We start from the raw sequence: 26,852 nt of genomic DNA, 5'->3' as shown, positions 1-26,852 counted from the left end.
CTACAGTAGAATGTTAGCGTCGACTGCTAGACTTTTTAAAATTTTAAACTTATTATCTAAAACACTGAAACCCTAAACTAAAATTATGGCTTCGACATTCCCTAGTTCTCAAAATTATCTTTCTTTCAACACAAAAATCATGAAAATCCGTTAAGTGGTTGATTCAGAATCGTGAAATAAAAAACCCTGTCACGTTTTAATATAATAGATTGTTTTAAATGTAAGCTGTTGTGTTTTTGTAATAATAGAAAAAGTCCCTTTAAATGTATTGATGTGTAACATTTTAAGTGTAGAAAATACTAGTTACTAACGAACTTGGTCTCCTGTACTAATAATGTACGTGTATAATAGGTTTTAATAAACTTAAGTGTAATTAACTGATCCATCTAAATTTGTTATACATTAATTATTTAAATATATTTTTTCTTGCTCACGATATAATAAAGGAACATAAATATGTATATATTTACTTAAAAAATACTTCGTATAAACCCAAGTCAATGCTTACAAAGTGCAAGTATCAACTAAAAGCTAAAAATACCCAACTCAAGCTAATGGTATATGCTTCACTTAATTTTGTAGGTTAAATAAAAGCAGAGACTGACTGTTGTTTGTGAATACTGGTTATAAAAGAAAACTATGGACAATTTTGTTAAATAACTTTATCACCTTGTTTCAAGACTGGAAGAATCGGAACACCCTTAAGCACTAGCATTAATATGAATAAATATGGAATCTATTTCGCGCTAAAATCGTTATAATGTGTGTTTGTGTCAAATTATAAATAGTTTTCGTGGCGTCAAACTTTTTATCTTAGTTTCTACTTAGTTTGTATTTGTGAGAAATGTACAATATCTAATTGGTAAGAGCTTACGGGTAGCAAACTAGACAATGTAGTGAAAAAATACTTGTAAGGATGCAATGACGAAAAACTAAACACACCAACTACATATTCTTAATTAGCATTGACTTACTGAATTTCATAAAACTTTAGAATACGTTCAAGAGATCTTAAATTGTCATCTTTAGATCCTATGAGTTGGTTAGATTAATTCAAATTTTAACAGGGTGGCTTTGTGAACTCAATTTCTAAAATTGAGACGTAGGGGAGAGTGTTTTACCTTTGACCATCTCGTACCTTTGACCACCAGTCATATAGTGAAATCTAGAGGATGTATAGGAAAGCTAATGAAACTAGTTCATAGATCAACCACCAGAGGACTTCTTCACCTTGCATTGGAGATTGAAAACTGTGTTTGTTGGGAGATATTTTAGTTTATTCATTTTTGCTACTGGAAAGTAAAAATTTGTTGACTTATTGTTTGTTTTATAAAATGTATATTTTTCTACAAATAAAAGTGAAAGTGAGGGGTTATTATTTGATGTTTATCCTCTAACTTCTCTTGGATGTTTGAAACTGATATTATCACATATCTTTTGAGAATATATATAAAATGGCGGAAAGCGCTAGTGCTGTACCTTTGACCAGGTCAAAGGTACAACATCATCTGTATTCAATGTAGTTATAACTGGTTTTTATTGAAATATGTTAATGTATTAATATTAAGCCATTGTTTTGTGGAAACTACAGGAGGTTGTCACCAAGCTCCCCAACACTGCCAAATCAAGTGGATAAGCACGTCAAAGAGAATTTTTCAATTTTGCAGTGGACTTTTTATCCTAAAAAGTAGAAAAAAACCATTTTTTAATCTTGATGAAATGAATAATAAGTTCGTTTTTGTGTGTATGGTTTTATATTTTTAAAACTATCATATAAGATATATATTTGTTTTTTTTTCTACCTGTTTTGGCTGAAATCGATATGCTGGTCAAAGGTACAACACCCACTGGTCAGAGGTACAACTGCATGTTAAACCTTTGACCACCATGTAACAAATTTTCTTTATTGTACTAAAAATAGGTTAAAACTTATGACAAGGAACTGGAAAAAATATTTAATCCATGGACAAAACAGTTAAGTATCATCGTTGATTGTTTTTAAAATAATTGGAGCATTCCTGTCTCTACAAAAAATGTTTAAGTGAAAATTGGTCAAAGGTACAACACTCTCCCCTACCTGTGAAATAATAATATTGTTTAGTAGCAATTTATATGGATTGCATACACATTTCCGGCGTCCTGAGGTTTGCCGTATTGTCTTCAAGGCCTTATTTCTGAAATTCTTCTTCAAGACGTTCCTTCTTTGACAGTTCAATTTTGAGCGTATGACCTTCTTCGTAAAGTTCAGTAGCTCAAGTTGTTATATAACATATATTTTATCGTACCTACCCGATTTTGAAGAGCAGCAAATTAAGTCTGGGGCAATTTAATCAAGCAACTTAAATGTAGACGAGGAGTTATCGAGTTGAAGAAACCGCAAATTTCACGGAAGGGAAGAGAAGAGCCGCAAAACGCAGCCTGGAACATGAGTCCAGCAGCAAACAGATGGGTCGAAACTTGAAAATAAATCTCACGAGGAGATTGTAACGGATAAACTTAGTTCATCAATAATATTTCTACCTTATGTCATTAAGAAAATAAAACTCCGTAGTATATTATTTTATGGTAAACATTTATATTACAGTACCATTATATTGTTCCTAATATTGATATGGTAAATTAAACAAATATTACTAATGTGGTCGACATCAAAGGCAATCAATTTTCGAATTGATAAAAGATGATTACACATAAAGTTTCTTGGCGTATTTAATTCTTAACATGCAGTAGAGTTTCCATGGTTTCACGTAGATATATTAGAGCTACCGATTTAAATATATTGGCTCCTATCTGTATTTCAAGATATAAAGTAAAATAAAATATATAAATGCCGGAGAAATACTGACACCTCATTTAAACCTGTTTAACATTCAAGCTGTCTCACCTTTTTATTGTGTACAATATCGGAAATAGTGTGTGCTTGGTTCGAAAGCCATTGTCGTTTCTTTTAACAAACCATGTGGTATAATGTATCAAGCATGGTGTTACATATTGTTCCCATTATATTATAAGAGAAATACCTTAGCATTGGCTTCAAAATTTTATAAAGTAAAACATACGTTTAATTTTTGTACGTATTAGTCCGTCTATCAATTTTGATAAACAGTTTAATTTTGAAGCCAATGCTAAGGTATTTCTCTTTAACAAAAATTATTTATTAAAACCATTTATATCCAATAATATCTACTTCTTGTTTAGGACCATGATCATAATTTAAATTTCTTAACTGAATAAAGAGTGTTTTCCTTTTGAATGAAGAAGTTCTTCGTAAGGACTTGTAAACCAAGTACAAACGCACAAAAACCTGAGCACAGAGATGTTTTTTTTTTAATACATAAAGATATTGTAAGAAAAGCAAGCTTACTGCATTTATATGTATAAGGAAATTTATTTATCTGAAAATTTAAAATTAAATCTTGCACTTAGTTTGGTTGTTTCAAGTATACAACTTTATAGTGAAACCACTAATATGTTATAGTATAATCTCTCCAGACGCTGCAACGGGCTGAGCTTTAGTTTTTTTGGCAGGAAATAATTAAAACTTATAACCCAGCGGGTAATTGTCGGGGAGTTTCACAAACTTTTATTGAAACGTAAATTTCCTTCTTTAATAATAGTTTCTTTATAGGCTCTTAGGTTTACGGGTTTCCTGAGAATTGAAGTCACCTTACAACGTATATAAACGACATAATTTGATGGCTGCAATGACGTCATGAAAATGTATTTTATGACGACTACAATATTGTTTAGGCTTTTCACTATAATATTTTATCATAGGGCATGGGATTGATAAAATAAGTAACGAAAATGTGGGCGTATACATACTTTTTGGTTAATCATTTATTTTAAGTTATCGGTTACATTATTTAACAGCAAATCTAGCAAGGTTACCCGCGTATAAACAGTCCAACATACTTTTAGATAATAAATATAAAAATTAAAACATTATTCATGTTTGAGTATGCTGTATAATATTCAATAGCTGATGTTGGACTTGTTACTTTAACATCTAGATCTAGTTCAATCATGATTATTCTTATAAATAATTCAAACAGTCTTAGTATGCAATCTAATTGAGGATGTAATGTTAGTCTTAGCGTAAAAGTGCATAAATACAGATCAATTTTTGATCGTAAGAGACCTCAAGGAAAAGAAGAATTTTTAAATATCTTAATTATATTTTATTAGGATCAAGATTGGAGAATGTGCAAGGCTCTTAAACATTTTGTCATCTCTCCTATGATATATTTCTGTACTTAAATCTTGAAGAAGCAGAGTTATGGCAATATGCTCGTTATTCAAGTTGGATCTTTAAGGATCAGGAAGGTTTTACAACGATTTGAAAATGGCGATATTACCATTTAAGCGTCTAACTGCTTCTATAATTGGGGTTTGAGAGCTTTTGATGCCTTCCTTATTTAATAAACCATACACAAGCTTTCATGAAATCCTGAAAATTCAACGATTTTGTAATAGATTATTTGTATTCCAAAGATTTATATTGAAGTATATTCCATATTTATTGATTAGTCCGAGTGCCTGGTTTTTGTTCCATTAATTTTTGTTCATAGCCTAACGGTTTTTAACATCATTACACTATTAAATAAGGCCACGTTTTAGGTGGTATAGCAAGCATATGCCTTTTAACAATTTTATTTATTTTGTAGGTGCTTAAAATTTCAAAAGCTATTATTATTTTCGAAGTAGATCGATAAATATAACTACAAATACAAATAAATACTAGTATAGTAACAAGATCATTTTGAAAGTTCCGTAGGTTAAAACTACTCAATAATAAATAACAACTTTGGGAAATGTCAATTTATCAAAAAGAACAAATCCACAAGTTCTTATAAATGTTTCGTATGGACATGATAAGTTGAGAAAATGTTTGCCGTAATAAATAAACAATGAGTTTGGCAATATCTCTTGGTTGAGTATTAAATGTAAGGGATAGCTTGCCGTTAGGTCGTAAAAACATTTCGCTATAATCCCAAGAGCACAGTTTTCTCCCCTGAGCGGTGGGGAGACCAAACTAGGGAAAAGCATGGTTATTAATTATATTTTAACTCTTGGTATGAATAGTCTCCAAGTGTGTTCCGTCTAGATTAATCTTCGTTTATTCGAGCTTTTCCGTAGTAAATTATATTTCATTTCTGAACCTTGCGCATTCGGGTTTGAGGTTTTGTTCAAACCGTTTATTTGATTACATTTTAATTGAAAAATTCTCGTATGTCGTTTCCGATTCTGGATTGGAATTTTGTGTTTTCATTACATATTTTGTACGGATTACTGAATGGTAACTAAAATATGTATACTTATGGCCTACTTAGTTTTTTTTTAATCTGGTATGTGACTCCTGATTTTATGAATGTAATCTGTTATTGATATAACTGTTTGAACTTAAAATAATATTTGGTACGAAACTTAAAAATATACTTTATACTATAAATAATTTTGAATCTTTGCCCTCATATCACATCTGCTGGAGTGTGCGAGAAATTATTTTAATAATTTAAATTTAATTCTTTGCCTTTAAATTGCTTTAGTTTACGTTTTCAGAGGCAGTTTTGTATTTTCGTCGAATGAAGCACACATTGCGGTTTCCATTGCTTCAGAACTCACAAGTAAGATGGAAAACGCAAATCAAGTTTCCGAATATGAAAATTATAACATGTATAAATATATCAATCACATCAACCATCCGAGAACTTATAGGTAAGTTGTATTGTATTGTGAAAAATACATTACAAATAAAGTTCGTAAGTTGTATTGTATTGTGTAAAATACATTACAAATAAAGTTCAGTATCTTTCGGACGAGCTTTGTATTAGAATAGGTCACTCTAACTACCTTTAATGTCGGACTTAAGCTATGGCTTATTACTTTAGATGCTGAACCAAGAGACTTTTATTATATTACAAATACAGCTTAAATTTTATTGTTATTTGCAAAACACGTTTATTACAAAAAAATACATCCATTCAATTTAAATAATACTGTATTGAGAAATCGTTATTATTTTTATCAAATCGTAGTTCATTGATTAAATTATAAATTCATTTATTGACTTTGAAGGTTCATTCACAACATTATTCCCCGATAACTATATTTAAACCTTACTCTAACGAAACAAAGGCTATATAGGTTTATAGAAAGTCTCAATTAGTGAAATAAAACTACCTAGACCTTATAATTATTACTTCTCAAATTGTTTTGTTTAGTGCAAAATAGTCGTATGTAAAAATCTAAGTATATAAAAGACGAAGCCCTCACTGACTGACTCACTCACTCACTCACTCACTCACTCATCACTAATTCTCCCACTTCCCATTTACCTAGGAGGCTGAAATTCGGTACACCGATTCTTTGGGCATTAAATAGGAAAACTAAGTAGTTTTTATTCTGATCGGGCTTTCGGGCTCCGCCCCAGTGGCTCTGGAGTTTCCCATGTTAACCTTATGATTTTTCATATTTAAAAGGAATTTCTTAACAGCTGTTTCAATTAAACAAGTTGGTTCTGTTCTATGATTTTCAATAGCATTAAAGTTACAATGATTACCAACAGGGTGCAGCACTATTATTTTTTTTTAATTTATGACTACAGCCAATTTGCAACCAAAAGGTGAGTGAGCGTAGCGAACGAACTTCAACCTGTAATCTATACACAACAAATAAAACAACAAATAACAACAAATAACAACAAATAAGACAACAAATAAGAATGGCATTCTTAGTAATCTTGCAGTAATTTCCAGTTTCCCAGTTTTTTTGTTGTTGTTTTTGCAGTTTGTTTTGGTTATCGATCCTTAAAATGTACATTTAATTTCACACTACAACATTTTGGACATTTTGGAGTCGTGATGGGGGGGGGGGTTGGGTTGGACTAAATATAGCGCACGGTTAGTAACAGATGTTAGTAGAGTGGCTATGATACAAATTAGTAGGTGTATAATAAAACTTAAACATTAATTTTCTACACATTCAGTACAGTTTATAGATTTCGATAGCTTTATCAATCTAACGTGTTTTTCCTCGGATAGCTGGAGTGAAGGAGATAAAAACATCGTTGGCTATATGCTCGTAGACTTATAACGAATGTGTCTGTTGGCCGTGGCGCCGGACGACGTTCTCAATTTTCGAAGCAAAGAAGACGTCACTCATTCCATAACAAGCTACTTTCCAGCAAAATAATACTCTGCTGTCACTGAGCCATTATTAACACAGGACAACAGATACAAAACTTACACTGTCGTATTGAAAAACACCGGCTGATTAAATAAACTAATACATTTTGTGGAAGTGTCACACAGAATTTGATTTTGAAATGTTCATGTTTTTACATTCATTTATGTGTACACACGTTTTAAATTTAATATGTTTGTATCTTTAAATTAAACCAGATTTTAAACTGTTAAAGAAATGGATTGGCATAAATAAATGTTAATTAGATCAAAGTAAATAGTTAAACTCAGATATTAGCTCCGGTAACAGTTTATCAAATCATTTATATTTGAGTTAGGTACTTTTTCTCTAACCCTTAACACCTTTGTTAGTATTTGTTATGTTGTTTGTTGTAAACATGATACAATCCAACCAATATACTTACAGACTATCTGAACATAAAAGACAACTTAAACAATGTAGTTTCAAAGTGCCTTGACTAGAGTAAGCACAATACAGTTTTATGTTACAGTCATAAACCTATCCCGTAAGTTCAGTCCATCAATAATACTTAGTCTAGAGTATGAAAAAATCTTAAATACACATACTTGCGAGGTTTTGATAAATAGTACCAAAGATATTTTAATACAAACTTAATTTTATAGAAATGTTTAGTTACGTATTTCAGAACTTGTACACGATACGAAGGAGAATAGTTACTACTGAAATAATAGAAACGTAGGTTTAAGTTCGAGGATTGAACAAACTTTTGTAAAAATTTGTAGCTTCCCTGATATGAGCTTTAATCAATGTTCCATTTATATTTCTTTAAGCATTTTCTGTTATTTTTGTAGGTATACGCAGAAAGACAAGTATCCATATTTCTGTGGAAATTTATTTCTCATAGAATAGCCATGGATTCAGCTTTAAATTTCGATTAGAAAAAAATTTAATGAAACGACTAAGAATTCGTTTGTTTTGCATTTGAATGTGACGTGCTTCTCCAGACATCCTCAGTAATTGGGAAACATATAATTTCAAAAATATGCATTTAAGTGCATTTAGTTGATTTGTTCAATCGCACTTTATCCAAACCAATCAACAGCTAGTTAGACAAGTCGTCATAACTGACCATCCCCTATGGTTTTGGATTAGATCCCATTGATGAAATGTTTGTCTATTTTATATTATCTCATTGATCTTACTCAGTTATGGCAGTTTGTAATTTAATCTACATAATACTAGCAAACAACTATAGTTCTAAATCTTTAACTTTGATCGTAAAATGACTTAATGCATAATTTACAGCTTATATGAGAGGATTTAATGTTTATAATATATACATCACAAAATATATAACTGTAATTATAATCAGCTGCTATAATTCACCATTTGTAATTATTGCCTGTACGCTTATTTATATGGTTACATGATAATTTAGTACCCTATCATACTATAGAGATTAGTATTCGACCTTAATCTAATATATGTAGGACATTATATCTAATAGATGTATAGGATCACAATCTGACATTGGCTGAAGTGATACGCCAATTGTCATACGTACAGATATAGCGGTTATGTCCAGTAGTTAAAATCAGCCCTACATTACCTTTTAAAACTCTTTACTTTCAAAATATTACTTAACATTTTAATTACCAGATGTTTAGTCATTTATACTGTTTATTTCGTCATTATACACGTTTATTTAATACACGCAGGTCTACTACTTTTCTCAATCCATATTTTCTTTTGTGATCACCTATAAGTACAGGCCATTGAACTTGTACAGGCCATGAGATTGGAACTTTTCAATCTTTTAAGAACTTTAATTTTACTAAAATGAATACAACAAAATGTTAAATCGAATTCAACTCGCTGAGACATCGGCGAATGCTTTTGCAAGTATTATAAGCTAATATGAATGAAGGGTGAGTGTGAAATATCGTAAGATGACTTTGTAACTGACTAGGTATTCCTTAGACAATGTCCAGTTTCAAACCATCAAACCCCTACTTAATACTTTAATACTTTTCTTTGAAATGGCGACCATACAAAGTAGGTATTTTAAGCCAAGTATGAATGGAGATGAATGTATGATGAGTGGCGCGATCTTGTAGTCTTGTTAGGGACTTTAGGCAATTATCTGAGAATCGAACCGACGACCTTCTGATTACTAGGCGAGCCCTATTCTCATCTGCACAGCTATATTGCGGGTGACCAGTTTTGGACATCGGTGTAGGAGGAACGGGTTCAATCCCCACCTAGTCCACAAACGTTTAAAGGGCTTGAATAGCTATAATTTAAAAGCGCATGAGCTACAAAATGACACTTGTGTAGACAATAACAGATTAGTTCATTATTTGTGGTAAGACCGCGACCCCGGATGCCGCCCACCCTGTGGTGTTAGCGTGAAAGGACACAGCGATTGCTTATCACTTGGTGATAACGCCCTAAGCCACATCGTTCCCTCAAATTATACGCAACGAACTTCATTCAAGTCAATTTCGGCCATTCTCTTCTCGGTTTCAGATTCTGCGACCTTTTAGTTTCGATTTAATGCTTTGTCTGGAAGGTAAACACTTAGCTAACTAACTAACTAACTATTTAAAAGTGCAATATGTGCATCATTCTCTTTAGCAAAGAAATCAGGCTTAACTTTAATCAGGAGATATTCATTGGCAAAGCTATTTTCATTGCAAACATTCAATTTATAAATATTCCCATTGTTTCAAAATAGTCCGTAAGTATGTTTCAAACGCATGCTTTGGCTTAAATTCAAATTAAACAGCTGTAATTAGGTAACAGCCCAATGCCTGTGTCATCAGGTTCATAAAGTACTTTATTGCTGCCGCGAGGTGGTAGCAAACTGAATTGGTTAATAATGTAAAAACTACACCATAAAATAATAAAACTAATACAATTCAAGTATATAGCTAAACAAAACATGTGGAGCAATTACTGTCATTGCGTAGCAGTTCGTATTAAACTTGGGACTTATAAATAATTTATAAAACTTTTTATTACACAAAATGTTTGATTTTTTGAGCTGGGTTCATTGTCAAAAATAGTTTTATATTTATATTGTTTTATATAGCAAACTGGAAAAGAATTACCATATAAAAATTATATCAGGGTACAACCCCCTCCCCCTTTAGCAACAAAAAATACGTGTTTTCATAAGTCTTTCCAGACTGGTATACGAATTTATCTATATAGAAACATTTATTACAATATTTTACAATTCAATTAAAAGTACTAGCTTTCCTTAAAATCACAATTTTTGACAAAATTATTAAAAGAAAAAGGACGATTTCATTACCGATCGTTTTATGTATATTCTGTAGAGTAAAAAAATGAATATTAAAATGATTGTTTAGTGCAACGCATTCACCCTCTGTAAGTGAACTGAATGTATCAAGTGGACTTTCTGAATATCACGCTATTGTTCTATTCAATTCGAGTGCCTAAGTGGTAGGGGCGCTATTCAAGCTGACACTTAATGTTGTTTTTAGCAATCATTATAATTTTCATTCCTCTCATGTCCAATAATACGTTCATACTTAATATCAAAACTACCCTTTTCGCAAGTTTTTTTTATGTCTTGAGAGACATTAACACGTTTCCAGGTTTGGAAAAATTTACTTAAACATTTTTTTTATTTGATGTAATTATCACGTTATTTTAAAAAATTATTAGTTTCTCGGGTGATCCCATTAATGATTTCATTTTGTCAAAAATGGAGAGTAAATCTTTCTGTGGCTAATATTTCATAGAACTATGAACCAGTTCTTGATTGATATAAAAGATATATTTGAATATTAAAAGTGCAACTTTTCTCCAATAGTTGTGATGATTTTGGTTTCATAGCCAATATTGATTTGGTCACAAATTAAAACAAGTCCCATGTCAAGAGGAAACTGGCTGTTCTTTAAGTTTTTCAAATTTTTACTTTGGTATATAATTAATTTATAAGATGTTAGTATTGTAAATAAATTAGCTTTGGTAGCTAAAATATATATGGAATAAGTCTGTAATTTTCATTAGTTCATCAGGTCTCAGGAGGAACACATTTTTATATGAGAACAAGCATAATCGTTGTACAATGTCGTAGCTGAGACCACCGACATTATTATAAAAAAGACTGCTGTATTTTTACGAGTAGATTTTAGTTCCCAAGTGGTCTTAGTACTTTTTTCACTATTCGTGGGCATTTGTTTCTTCTATGATAATCCTAGAGCCTTGCGAAACGTTTACTAAGCAGTTATTTATGCACTTAAGCCAATACTAGAGGAGCAGTCACATGACAGATCTTCGTTATTTGTAGTGTAACTACAGTTCTGGAATATAGTTTGGTGATTCCAGCTTAATGTTTCTGAGCATAATGTTTTTAGCAAGAGTGTAAGCTTCATCTTAAAAAGCAGGATATTAAGTTGTTGTGTAATAAATCTAAGATTTTATTCTTTACTATGATTATTTATATACATTATAACACAGTTTGCATGACTTTAGTAGGTATATTTACAACTTTCAACGCTATTTTGCAAATTACAGTAACCTGGGCTCATAAGCAACATTGAATGTGGAATTACATAATAATTAATTGGGTGAAATATAATGTTAGACCTTATCAACAATCAAAATGTAAATAAAAGTAAAGCTTGGCATATATGCAAAAGTAAACTGTTTTGGGCTATGAATATTTTAAATTTAAAATCAATGAATTGTCTTAAGAATCAACTGTCCTTTACTAAGAGAAAACATCTTGCAAAGTAAAAGAACTGGCACCTTCCCACATTACTTTTATCGTTCTTCTAAAGTCATAATCACTTTATAAAAGTGAAATAGCTTTCACGATTTCTTTTTGAAAACACCCATTTTCTAGGACTACCCACAGTCTAAATTATACGAATACCATTAGGGGAATAAGCTATTACAGTAGGTCTCATAGTACGACCTGGACCCGGGATCGATTTACTTTTTTGTTTTGTGTGTCCGGGTCTGTTAGTGCGATGCCTCGAGCAAAAATCATGCGATTTTCATGAAATTTTGTCCAAACATGTAAATTTAAGTTTATTCGAACGAGCTTACGAACAGCATGATACCACAGAAACGGTGTTAGGGGGAGGGGGTTACGGGGTAGAAATATTTTGTCACCCTCAAAACATACATTTTCCAACACTTCTCCAAACCGGGTTATAGAGCTTAAAAACGAATAATATAGTACATTAAAGTGTTTTGTAAGGTTATTGGTTACAGAGAAAATTAAAGAAAAATTTAATTCCCATGTTATTCTCATGTATTAAAGTAGACTGTTATAGTTTGCTTGTTTATGGGTACATTTTTATCAAACTTGACAAATTTATTTATTTGATACCAAGCTATTAATATTTTACTTAAAAATCCTATTTTGCTTTGTTCATTAACAACCCTTTTCTAATGATATATGTTTGTTTTTTTATTATTAAAATACTTTTACCATTAGCTGATTTCTATAACGATATTGTATATTTTTTGTAAACATTATTCATCATTATGTATTTGTATAACAGTAAGAATAACAATTCATCGTGATGTGTTTATTTGTGAATTCAGAGATTTTAGTTGATATAAAGAGAAAAATAAGAAGAGACACAAAAGGATGCCTTAAGGACATACAAACACTGAGTCGGTTAACGTCTGTTCGTTTCGTATTTAAAGTAACTTGCAAACGTTTCCTAATATCACTCTTTAAAGTTCGTAATTTTAAATATCTCTCGATGTTTTCTTTTTTAGATAAATGTCATCGGTGTATTATTCTTACTTCATTGTTAATTCGCTTTGTTTGTATTATTATTATAATTATTATTTTAGTCTCAAGTTAATTTATTTGCATTTTGCGATAATGTTGAGCTACTTGTTTTAGATTCGTTTGAGTATAATGCTACTTAGCTTTATTTTCATAAAACGTGACCTTAATTACAATTGAACATGCTAAATAAATCAACAACAATTTTTTTTACAGTTTCGATATGCGTACCTTCGGTTGAACATGAAAAATTTTTTTAAAGCTGTGCTTGGGTATAATTTTCATTAAAATCTCAAAAAAGTAGTTGTCAAAATTTAGGTTTACATTTGTATAATGTATTAATAACTTTGTGATATTTAACTTTATTTACTTACAAGTTAATGAACAAACAAATCAGTATAGTGGGCTTATGTTAAATATTTTCACTGCAACTGCATGATGTCAAAGTAAATATCAACAAACAACAGCCAACTGTCGCATTGCATTATGGAACCGATACAAGATAGCTGCAAGAAATACAAGCAATAGAAGCGGACTTCCCCAGGGTACCATCTTGAAGTCGATGTCTGGTTTTTCCTTCTATCGCTCACTATAAATATGGGCCAGCCCACGAAACATCGTAGAAAACCTCATGCTTTACTCTTTTATTCAGTGATCTTATCGCATGTCTTGTATTTTTGTCTTCCAATTAGCTTATGAAAAATTTTAAAATTCTATCATAAATATATTTTTCATTAGGCTACTTAATAATATTTGCAAAATTATTTTTTCCGTTAAAAGTCCTTCAAACCAAATTAAATCTTGAATTTAGGTAGTTTCTAATCACTTAACAGCAATAATCGTTTAGGAACTAATACTAATAATTTCCTTCAGAGAGTAATTGATATAAAGTACAGTTACCTCTTTACCTTTCCATTTCTGACGATTTTACATGGTGAAATATCTTGTATGTAGTGAAAACCCTTTTTTATTGCACTAACCGACCAACACTCCTGTTATATTAGGTTCAGGAATATTCGGTTATATAGGTTCAGAATAGGAACAGGGTTTCAATAAAAGGTAAAGTTTTCATTTAATACAAACTTTACGAATAGTTCCGAATTTTTTACACCTCTTAAAATGCTGTCCATGTACACTTACAAATGGTTTATTAATTTTTACCATCAATTCCATAAAAGGACTCACGAGTGTAATTATATGTATATCTACATAATAGTCTCTATTAGAGTAAACCATTTAAATCAATACCACGGTAAAGTTGGAGCACAGCAGCAGCACAGTAAGGGGTTCATATCTCTGCAACCAAAGATAAATTATCTATACAGACGCATGCTGCAGTCCTCCCCTTCTGAATAGTACAGCATTTAAACAAAGCTTTGTTTATTTTATTATGTATTTTTGCTTACAACACATACATGATTCGTTATTTAGCTTATAAATGTTTCAATGTTTTGTGCAAGTCATTAAAGCCTTTTTATTTTGATATTCAAGTCATGGCGATCCCAACACATGCTTTGCATAAGTCATTTGTATTTATTTAGATTTTTCAAACCCTGTTTTTATACCATTAAGATAAGAGACATTTGAGTTTGTATTAATGATGTAATCTATCTTTGTTTTAATCTTTATTTCATGTATTTTTGGAAAATTATACTTAAAGCTTCTGGGGAAATACTGCTAACAAACAAAAAATGTTTTTCTTGCATAATTATTTAGTAAAATATAAATACAGTTTTCCTCAGTTTCTATTTTGTCAACTTGTCAACAATGAAACCTAATTAATTTTGATATTGTTTAAAAGTGACGTATGAGACCGCGATATCAAAACTGATTTACCTTATACCAGCAGGTGTAGTATTGGTGTCCTATTAGTGGGGGAGAGGTATATACATAAAATGACTCACTCTTAATTAGGACTGGTTTAGATGAAACTGTGCTGTAATTGCTACTGGGAGACTGATTCAACTGAACACTGGTTGGAATTTCCTCCAATTTCCGCTGTGTTAAACCGTCGTTTTTCTATTTGAAAAACATGGCTAGTGATCACTCTATAAAGTGAATTATGGTGCTGTATAGTTTACCGTTAGATTTTCTACAATTTGAATACAAACAAACAGGAAGAAAATGTTAAACAAATAATAGGTTCTAATATTTTAACTATTTACCCCAAGGGTATTTGTTATGTTTTTTTTGTAAAGAAAGTTTTTGCTACTATATCAACATTTTGTTATAATTATGTTATAACGCAATAATATTACAAATGCCACGTGGGTCCAGAATTGACCCTAACGGGAATCGAACCAGGAACCTTCAGATTTGAAGGAGAGCGCTATAACCACTCGGTTTACCAGACAACCCCCTAGGTTTGAACTGGTCGGGAAGTTGAAATTAAAACCGAACAAATAAATAAAAAACATATAGGCATTATATTTTATTTAAGTAGGCTTAAAATTGTTTACAATAGTTAGCCTAAACAATTGACTAACACATGTCGTAAATTTAACATCCTCTTATACTGTATTGTATATTTATATGATTTTATATCCTATGATTTTATATATAATTTGTATGCATCCTAATAACTTATTTCACGAAGCGAAAGAAAATTCATGCAATTTTAGACAAGTACAGATTGTTAAAATTGTTAAATATTTTATCATTAGAATAGTTGTACGAATCATAGATTATTTATCGCCAAGCATGTTATATATTTTATTTGTTATTGTTACCTATAGTTATAGTCTGTTTTTCGCTGAGCATGTTACTTAATTATTATGATTACCTAGATAATTCAACTTTCACCCTTCAATTGTTATCACAACTGCATGTCGTTTTCATTGAACATGTTTTTCATCTTTTTATTTTAATCTTTGCATGTATCACTGATGTATCTGTACAAAATTATCAGCATGTAATAAGCATCTTGTCGCATGTATCACAGTGTAAAACAAGTGTAAAAAATTGTGTTTGCCGTAAAAATAAATAAATAAATAAATAAATAAAATCATAGTGTTTGATATTGGAGTTAACTTGACTTCAGAATTCCTTCAGTTTGCACAACCAATGTACAGGATCCAGCAATAATTCTAGGAATTCATGTATAAAGGATGCCCTCAAAACTTTATATTCAAACGACATTGTAAGGTCACAATTGTGTCCTTTTGTCACAGTAAACATCTTTGTGATGTCCGACAAAAGCCGGGAATTCTGGGAAATGACGTTGCTCTAATTGTAGCTGAAACCACACGTTGTTTTTTGTTGCTAAATGTTGAAACCAGGGATAGAATTTCCTACGTTTGTCATCTGTGTGAACTTAATGCAAGGTTTAGTATTTCCAGTAATGGTTGTTTTGTTTTAAACAAGTTTTTTTATATAAGGGGTTTGGTTGTCAGTGTCAAAGATTTTAAAGCATTTTTATGCACACAAATCGTGTTAAAAATACGCAATTCAGATGTTATATCTCACTCCTACTTCCGGCAACAACCGTTTTTAGATTATTCCAAATGTCTAGACATTGCCTAATAAAAACTCATTTTTAACCATTTTTAGCCAACATAATAATATAAATATTCAGTCAGTAAACGTATATTTTGTTACGACTAAATCCATGTAACACCTTGTGATTTCGACTTCAATAAAAAACTTGGAAAAATCAATAAAAGAGCGCACTTGTTAAAGAAAATATCTTTATACACCATGTTCAAAACTCTCAAATATTATAAGAAACTTTTCTGCATTTTAAGCTTTAAAATTATATACAACCTGTGAGATTTTATGTCCACTCAAAGGGAGGCATATGAGTTAAACATCAAATTACTGTACCTAATATGTTTTTTTTTCGTTTAGTACCATTAATTAGAAAAACGCATTTAGTAAAAGTTTTTAGTAAAACAAGAGGCATAGTTAAGTATACCACAGGTAAACTTGTAAAAACTAATATTTTAGTACAGCTTAAACTAGTCATAGTGCATTGAATCCCAGGTAAAAGTACAGTATTATAAATACACAAGTCAAAAATAATTAAAAGAAAAAAATACTGAGCATATTAGCACTATAAGGTCATATCATATAATTTGATTGAAAATAGAAAAAAAATCATGGAAACTGCACATTAAGGATTGTTTTAATTATGTGGTTAAAACTTCAAATATTCTTCGAATTTTCTTTATTGCTACAACTAATCTCAAAGGAAAGTGTTACTTTCAACTTTTCTACAGCTACTGTCAATTCGACAGCTTTCTCAGCTACTCTTCACTTTCTTTTTTTCACAAGCAAAAACACATATTTCAAACTTTTGCTAGGGAATATGTATTATTTTTAAAAGAATTTGGACAAATATTACCGGAAATTCACCTCCCCCAGGTTTTTAAAATTTTCAATTGAATGTCCTATGAAACAGTTAAATAAATAGGTATTCGCTATAACAATGTACTACTTGTTAGCAGGGCATAAGCTGCGGTAGCATTTTTAGCATTTTGTTATACACAACTTAAAAATGCTCAATTGTTCTACCGGCTATAGGCTATTTTACAGATCAAATTGAAGATGTAATGTTCAAAAATATAATATGAATTACAGAAAATGTTTAAAAAATGCTTAAAGAATAATATATTTGTTACAGTTGACTGAGAGTGTGATTTCATTTCAGCCTATAGGTTGTTAGTTTTATAAGCGTTATGTTATGACCCCTAAACTGCGTCAGAAAACTAACAGTGAAATTTCTTTATCATACGAAAACCACATCCTTATAACTATGATAACGTTATACATACCATGTGTGCTTGCTGTATTGAAATCTATTGGCCGTTACGAGGTTTCTATTAGTAAAACCATTCTGAGCACGTTAAATCACCACAGCTTCATTACTTAATAAATGTAAATAAACAAAAATGCAGGTTTTTATATTATACTCTATGAATGCTGCATTTATAACAAATATACAGTATCCTGAATTTCGTAACTTTTTACAACTTATATTGAATTAAAATACAGAATGGAAAAAAGTCCCAGGACAGATGAATGTTTGAAAGAAAATAGTAAAAATTAAGCTACAAAGCCTGAAACTAAGCTAATGGTCATAAAAATCCATTTGACAAATTAATCATCGATACCCTACCGCTACCTCTCCTCACGGGGACGGCCCTCTAGGAGAAAGAAGAAAATCTTAAACGTAGGAATGGGTTCAAATGCACATTAAATGATAGCTCTTAATTAGTGAAATACAGTGCCACCACAATCCTGAACTCAAACGGAAAACCGAGTCAAAAATATCAGCCGTTCAAAGATGTCTTGAATTTGCTTGGAAGGATGTTATTTCGTACCTGCTAAGGGTGGGGCCCACTAGAATTCGGAAGAAAATGATGTGTTACTGTTGAATATGTAGATAAGCACGTCAAATTAAAGGTTTTTATAAGTAGAATACAATGTCGCTCATTTAAGTTCATGAGAACAGCTATAGGTCGACCACTTAGAAAAGAACCCGCGCGCTAATGTTAATAGCATTAGCGCGCGGGTTCTTTTCTAAGTGGTCGACCTAGACAAAATTGGCAGCCGTTCAAATATTCAAAATTGTAAATTATATGAAAAAAATGTAATTGTTTTCATGCTAAATGTGATTAAGTCTTTAAATATCCCAAAAGAGTTCTCAAGTTATCACCATATTTGTATCATTATATTACTGAACAAAATTTTACCATCATTCGCCAAAACATTTGATGAAAAGTTGCATTCATTTTCTTTAAGTCAGTATTTCTCATATAATAATAGCTCTGAAATTAAAATTCATTAAATTCAGATTTCAATTTTGCTGTTGTGGCTAAAGCTAATCCATTTAGCAACAATACACATTTGATAAACAATTTAAATTTATTTATTCTGAAAATAAAAGGTTTACAATATGCCATTGCAGCAAGAATATCGGCAAAACCTCGATTCTCTTTGAACATTTCAATCGCTCAAAAATCGTTTTGAGACTATTCTACTCTAGGGTTGTGATGGCAGACACGTCAGTAGCGTCAATAGTGACGAGTACAAGTGTAGGTCAATGTTACATAGTTTTACTCTGGCCAACTGACATCGATCCAAAACTTCCGTTGTATTTTCGTTCCAATAGTGTAATATTATGTCTAATTGTAAAAGTAACTAAAACACGTAGAGTAAGAATGTGACAGCGGTGAGCTTAAAAATCCTAGGACTTAGACTCAAAGAATTTACGAGACTCGTTATCTGAGAGCATTAAAAATGTTTAAAAACCATTATAAAAATCTCTAAAGACCCTTCGTACGAGTTTGTTGGTGATAGATAAAATGCGGTACAGAGAGCTAACGATTTTATAGATGAAATATTTACCAAAATGTCCAATTATAAATGTTTGAGTCATTTTGTATTGATGACCCCATCATAATTCATTTATATAAATTACAAATTCGGTTATGCATGCGGTTAACAAAAAGGGTTAACTATAAACAATAACAATAAAAACGTAACTGTTGTAGAGATATTATTGTGTCAGGAAATAGCGTTTTGCTGATGTTAATATTTTATAAATAATGAATGTCAACCCCATCGAAGTAAATGTTAAAGTTTCATTCTTTATGTTAGCCTCCCGAATACGTTGAACATATAAAAATTGGTGTAGGCTTAAATACCTGCTTCTTAGTAATCCAATTGTTGTTGCAATGACGCAACTAGTTTCGACTTCACGAAGTCATAATCCGGCGTACAGGGGATGTCAAAATCACTTCATCAGAAGGTCGTCGATACACACATTGTACATTTATACACAAACATGGACACGAACACGATCATAAATACGATAAAAATGTACGTATTTTACTTAAAACTAGTGAAAGACTATAGAAATAGTAACAACGATATAGGGATGATGCATTACGGCCGGATGGATGTAGCGTCTAGAACATTTTTTTAATGTTAAAGCTCCAATTATTTCACCAGTAAAATTTTCCCCTTTATAAAACATGAACCTTTGTCTAAGAGTTTTTGTTCTCTACAGTTTATGACCTACATTGACTGGTTTTACTAATGCATTCGATTGACTTTTGGCACAGGGATATTTAGTTACTACGAACAACTAAACTCTAACTATGTAGTAAATTGAGAAATGCCATTTTAGTAGTAATGTTTGTCTAATTGTAGGCTATTGGTTTCATTTCTAAAATGAAAACTTTATAAACCTTCATCTTTTGGTTTATGTCAACTAAAAGTTATTAAAAGTGCATTTTAGTAATAAAGACTTACAGACAACCTTTCCTAAAGGTTAAAGCGGAAACTTTTTGTATTTTTTGTATTAATATGGGTCGAAGAGATTTTGTTTGCTGATTGAAATCAAACAACAAACATAAAAAAAAACAATATCCGATGAGCAAAAGAAGGACGTGACTTACCAGCTATTTGCCCGACAGCAGATCGGTATGGAGTTTGACACATTTGCCCGGAAGTTATTGGCAACAAAGTTGACGGCATTAAATGTCAGACGACATAAGGTCAAGGCATGATTACACCCTAATGCCGAGCCGCATTGGTTCCCTGTCGTTCTCTATTGCAAGAAAATGTTACTACAGTAGAACCTTGATAAGAAGACCCTCGATAACAAGTCACCCTTAATAACAAGTGTCATTTTCAAATCCCCCTTAAATTATTTTACTCCTAATCACATGTTGTTACAAACCTCGATAAGAAGTCAACCTTGATAACAAGTCTTATTTTACAATTCCCATGGGAGTCTTATTATCAAGGTTCTACTTTACTATACACTCATCTCAAAGCTTGTAAGCTAAGCTTCGATGCCGACATCATGTTTCCTTCAGGATGCATGTTAAAAAAAACTCAAATTTAACGAAATTAGTAGAACTATCCACGAATAAACGGTACAAAAAATCTCGAACTGGGCTTGTGAAATAATTATCTCGCTATTCCCATTTTTTTATGAAGCTGAGACCAATTCTGTCATAAAAAGGAGATCGACACGAACCAGGGGAATTGAGTGTTGAAACAGCAAAAAATCAGTAGATAACTGCACTACATTATGGGCTTTGATGGAATATTCATAGGATGTACGTAGATAGTTTTATTCAACGCTGATTGGTTATTAAACTGATTTTAGAAAAAACTAATGATGTCCAGTGTAGATGAAGTATGATAAAATACTGTGGCTTAACAAGCTACTCTTAACTAGCCTGTATGTAATAAATTGATAAGGGAGCGAGCTGGTATCGTGGTAGAGTGCGGGAATCTAGTCCCCGAGATCTTGGGTTCATATCACCCCAAACACAAATTTCATGTAAGAGATAATGCCGCAACCTTTAGGCCTAGCCTGATGTAATGTGGAAAATACTTCCGGACTAGAGCCTGTTAAAAAAATCAATTTGAAATTAAAACATTTAAAACCATTGTTAGCGTAGTACTGTAGTAATTAAAGGGGTTGAACCGCTTATCCTTGAGCTAGGTGTAGTCAATATAGAGTTCTGCCATATACATGGTAATTTTACCTTCGAACAAAATAATATTGGATTAATTTTAAAGTGTATATTGTGTGTTAAAAGGTATATTGTTCTTTTAGTGACACGAGACTTTTGGAAACGGCATACAGATCGTATTCCTTAACCAAAATTGGGACTGTAAGAAAGATTTTTTGAGTCCAAGTTCAGGCATGTTGCCAACAAATTTGACCAGTACTGTCCATTCTTGTATCGGACCGATTCACTTTTCTTAATAGATTTATATACAGAGTCGCGAGTGGACGGACGAATAAAACGTTACAAACAACCATCAATGTCACAATAATATGTTTTCCTACAGTTACCTAACAACGTGCATGTTCTCTCACTGATTTGAGAAAGCAAAGTAGCCAATTCGCTCATCAGTGTCTCACTCTAATTACTTTGTCTCACTCCAGATTTGCAACGTGAAGGCACGTTTCTTTACCAATTTATTTGTTTTATGGTCACTGTAGGAAAAATATAATGTGAAACTCGAGTGCAAAGTGCAATCGCCTCACTAGTGAAACTATTCCTCACGAGTGAGGCAATCGCTCACTTTGCTCACTAGTTGCAAAAATAACTATTATTGGGGCTTTTTGCCTTTCAATCCTGTCAAGTATGTATATCTTCGCACATAATCTAATTGTGGCTCAAATTCATCATGAGAGATTTGAGATCAAATTCAAGAAGAGCACAGATTGGCCTACACTTTTTTAGTCCCACCTTCATCCCGATGATGTTCACTGATGGGTGAACTAATACTTTATCTATGTAACAATGGATTTTAAACCGTGTCCAAGAGGCATTAAAGCTTCCAGCAAAACTTCTTTATGAGGAGTAAATAAATTAAAACATTAGAGAAAATATAAATTACTCTCAGATGGTGGCGTAATCTAAAAATATGTTTGTTTCGAGTCGTGGTCTAGAGAAAGACTGACAATAGCTGCTTAGATTAAATGACTAGTTCAGTACCTAGTCAAATGCTGCATTCTATTGCTTTCACTAAACACATTTAAATGGTGGAAGTCTAAAAGCGTGTGTACAATTACAAACAATGTAATTGAAATACGTTAAAACACAACCAAGAGTACAGAAATCCAATCCATTTCAGTGAGAAAAAACGAAGTTACAGATATGATTCAGTATACGTAATGACTTCCTTTAACGTAGGAGTAAATTCGATGCTACATAATGCATACGCATTTGATCTTTACAAATAAAATCAGAGTATACCGTTTACAAATCAGAGTTTAACATAAATGTATAATTCAACTACCAGTGAGGCTAGCAGTAAGATAGCCACATAAATTCCTCACAATTATACTAATATAAATGGAAATCAAAGTAAAACCGACCATATTTGCGTAAAAACATATTTGATATGTATCTGATGTTGATCCTTTCTCATGCCGAGCAATGTCGCAATTGGTATTCAGCTTGGGGATACGACCGTGATTCATACGCTTATAACTGAGTAAACAATTGTTTATTGCTCCAAGGGCATTGGTGAGGGTGGGTTTGCACTAATTAGGTTCTGCACACATGTGTAAATTATCCCAGAGAACCCTGAACACTAGTTGCATTGTTGGAATATCGGTCGATGTTCAAACCATTAGTTGACTATTTCACTTAGGAAATGCAGTGATAGTACAGTTTTTAATCAATCACCCATTTAGTAATGGCAAATCATGGTGAGATTGTTACATCTATTGCAATACGATTGATGATTTAAAACGACGATGGAATCATGAAAGACAATAATTTACATTGAGTAAATCCAACTATTATTATACAGGGTGTCCCGGAACTCTCTACCAATATTCTAGGGCATTGCTCCTGGGTAAGAAACATACCTAAATGTCACATTTAAAATGTCCGAAAGTCCTTAGTAACTCACACAGCCACCATTTCTTTCAGTTGTTAATTTTTCTTATTAAAAGAATGGTTAAACATACGAAATGGAAACTTTGAACAAACATTTATGACAACTAGACAAAGCTACAAAAAAATGACGATTTTTCAAATTCACAAAACAAAATGGCGGTCATTTAAAATTTTTAAAAAATCAACTGTTTTTAGTTAATTAAAAACAAAATTTTAAATGACCGCCATTTTTTTTATGTGAATTTGAAAAATCTTCATAATTGTTTTGTAGCTTTCTAGTTGTCATAAATGTATGTGCAAAGTTTCCATTTCGTATGTTAAACCAGTCTTTAGAAAAAATTAATAACTGAAAAAAACAAAATGGCGGCTGTGTGAGTAACTAAGGACTTCCGGACAAGTTAAATATGATATTTAGGTATGTTTCTTACCCAGGAGCAATGCCCTAAAATATTGGTAGAGAGTTCCGGGACACCCTGTATAGTTGACTCGTATTCCTACGATTCGTTTATCACTAATTGGTTAGGATCACGCATAATTTGTTTTAGCATTACCTAAATAGTTTCTGTACTCATGCTTCACAACGGGATGAGAATAAGGGGATGTTACACCTACTGTAAAGAAATCAGTTACACACCATTGATTATAGAGACAAAACCCAATCGTACTCTTTTTTATGAATATTTCTTTGGTGTATGTATTTGCAATCATGTTAGGTAGAATCAAAACTAACAATCCTATCTAAATGTAAGCATAGAAAATCAAAGATATAAGTCAAAAGGTTAACCCAATAAAAATTTAAAAATAATTATTAATACAAATAAATATAACAGCTAATGCTTATTCCATAATTTAATGCGATTAAACACAACTATATTATAAAGGTTTGTGCCTTAGGAGAGGTTTTATCGATAAACTAATATTTTGGGTTGGAATTTTTCATCAAGACCTTTCATTCACGTATGCGGTTGACATGTGTAACGTTTACAGCTTTCTCAAACGTTCACGTTCTTTATGAATGTTAAATATGAATATTGGCGTACATATGTATGACATCTTTAATTTGTTTTAAAACAGACGAAATCATGACACTTCAACTTTATTGATTAATATTCTGAAAGCTATAACAATTTAATTTATGATTTTCACTATTATTACTTTATAATCTAAACCACCACTCTAAAGCGCATTTAAATATGAATATAAGTCCAAGATAAGTTAGAGCAGAGTGAGAATATCTATGTAGCTATGTTACTCACTAACTACTAAACTGATCTTTAATGCTTCAAGCTTTGCTAGAATTACTTTATTTTTATCAGCGACCACAAATCACAAATTATCAAAAGGTAACTATTACACCTTTTAAATGTGAGACCTTCAACAGGCAAGACCTTACACATTTTTTGCGCCTAATTTTAGTTTTGGAAGAGTCTTCCACACACAGTGTTAACTATATTTTTAAGTGTGCCACCATTGGGATCTCAGTCACTAATGCTTTTACAGCAAACTTTAAATGGGGAACATTCCCTTGTTTTAAAAGAAGTTCAAAAATAATTAAATAAAATTTTTGTAAATGGCCGCCATTTTCCAATATGGCGGCAAACTTCATTTTTTCTTATGGAACACCCTATATTTTATCATGTTTTCGGATGGAACATGCAATTTAAAAACTTTTTTATTCTTGACATTTTTTCGATAAACCCACTCGTTTAGGAGCTACAGAGAGGTAAAGGTTTAATTTAGTTAGGTTTTCATAACAGCTGTTATTACTCTATCGACCATTTCCATTTCCAGCTGTTTACTAGCATTGTTGGAATAGCATTGGTTTTGTTGTAACCTGCAAACTTGCAGTCTGAGAATAGTTGTCGTTCACCGTGCCATTTATTTATAATTTCTTGTGGTTTTTAACTTGACTAGTTTTATTAGTTTTATTTTTTTTATTACGCTTATTGTGAAAGCTTTCTTACTATGGAATTTACAAACAATGAAAAACTTGACATGGTCGAAGTGTATTTTCTGTGTAACAGAAACTGTAGTGCAGCAAATATCGCATATCAACAGAGGTATCCTGATAGGCGAGTACCGAATCGTAGATATTTCAAAAAACTTATTGTAAACTTGGCAGCCAATGGTTCTTTTGTGAAGCCACGTCAGAGAGTAAGCACAGTTGTTACTGATGAATTTGAAATTGATGTTTTGGCATACTTTGAGGCTTTTCCTAATGCTTCTATTAGAGAAGTTGCATCCATTTTGCAAACTACAACCTCCTCAGTTTTTAAAGTAGTAAAGAAAAACAAGTACCACGCTTATAAGTATGCGACAGTTCAAGCTTTGCTGCCGGGTGATGAAAATAGGAGGCTACAGTTTTGTGGATGGTTAGCTCAGGAGGCTGTAAATACACCAGGGTATTTATCGAACATTATATGGACTGATGAAACTAACTTTTCAAATAGAGGAATGTGGAATCGGAAGAACTACCATTACTGGGCTAAAGAAAATCCATTAGTAGTGAGAGAAGGACATGACCAAGTTCGATTCTCGATAAACTGTTGGTGTGCTGTGTTAAATAATGCAGTTATAGCAGTACACTTTTATGAGGGAAATTTGACAAGACATATGTATTTGCAGATTTTAGAGAACATTTTATTGGACTCAATTGAGGATTTACCTATCAATGTAAGAAACCAGTTGGTGTACCAACAAGACGGTGCCCCAGCACATAACAGTCGGGTTGCAGTGGAGTTTTTGAACACTCACTTTCCTGGAAAGTGGATTGGTACAAATGGCCCATTACAATGGCCAGCGAGGTCCCCAGACCTAACACCTATGGATTTTTTCTATGGGGTTTTTTAAAAGACGAATTGTACAAATCCCGATACAACAATGTTGCAGATATGACAACCAGAGTCAGAGAAATCCTTCATGGAGTACACCACAACACACTCAATAAGGCTGTGGTGAATGATGTTTTGAAAAGGGCGACTGCTTGTATTTATACAGATGGTGGCCACTTTGAACACCTATTGTAAATAGTTTATTGTATCAAAAGTGAAGTTGTTACAATTAAAATAAATCTTTCCTTTGTGTACAGTAGATAACTTTAATTATTTTCTTATTATAAACAGCAAGTAAAATAAGAATAAGCCACGAGCTCACTTGAAACTAATACACTTTATATTAAACCTTTACCTCTCTGTAGCTCCTAAACGAGTGAGTTTATCGAAAAAATTTCAAGAATAAAAATGTTTTTAAATTGTATGTTCTATCCGAAAACATGATAAAATATAGGGTGTTCCATAAGAAAAAATTAAGTTGGCCGCCATATTGGAAAATGGCGGCCATTTACAAAAATGTTATTCAATTATTTTTGAACCTCTTTTAAAACAAGGGAATGTTCCCCTTTTAAAGTTTGCTGTAAAATCATTAGTTACTGAGATCCCAATGGTGGCACACTTAAAAAAAACACCCTGTATAGCAGACTAGCTGAGTACCCGTCCTTCGTACGGAGTTGGTATACAATG

The 26,852-nt window shown here is 31.9% G+C and overlaps 2 protein-coding genes across 2 annotated transcripts in view; one reads left to right on the top strand and one right to left on the bottom strand.

Moving 5' to 3' along the window:
- The window catches only part of LOC128997827 (alpha-tocopherol transfer protein-like), a 196,481-nt gene that overhangs the window by 57,161 nt on the left and 112,468 nt on the right, over nucleotides 1–26,852 (top strand). The window lies entirely within an intron of this gene.
- LOC128997826 (galactosylgalactosylxylosylprotein 3-beta-glucuronosyltransferase P-like) overlaps nucleotides 1–26,852 on the bottom strand; it is a 183,887-nt gene that overhangs the window by 132,237 nt on the left and 24,798 nt on the right. The window lies entirely within an intron of this gene.

Source organism: Macrosteles quadrilineatus, unplaced genomic scaffold (genome assembly GCF_028750875.1).
Source record: "Macrosteles quadrilineatus isolate MER2022 unplaced genomic scaffold, UCM_ALF_1.0 Scaffold_7__1_contigs__length_78375512, whole genome shotgun sequence".
In the NCBI taxonomy this organism is placed as follows: Eukaryota; Metazoa; Arthropoda; class Insecta; order Hemiptera; family Cicadellidae; genus Macrosteles; species Macrosteles quadrilineatus.
This window is presented reverse-complemented; position numbering and strand designations above follow the sequence as displayed.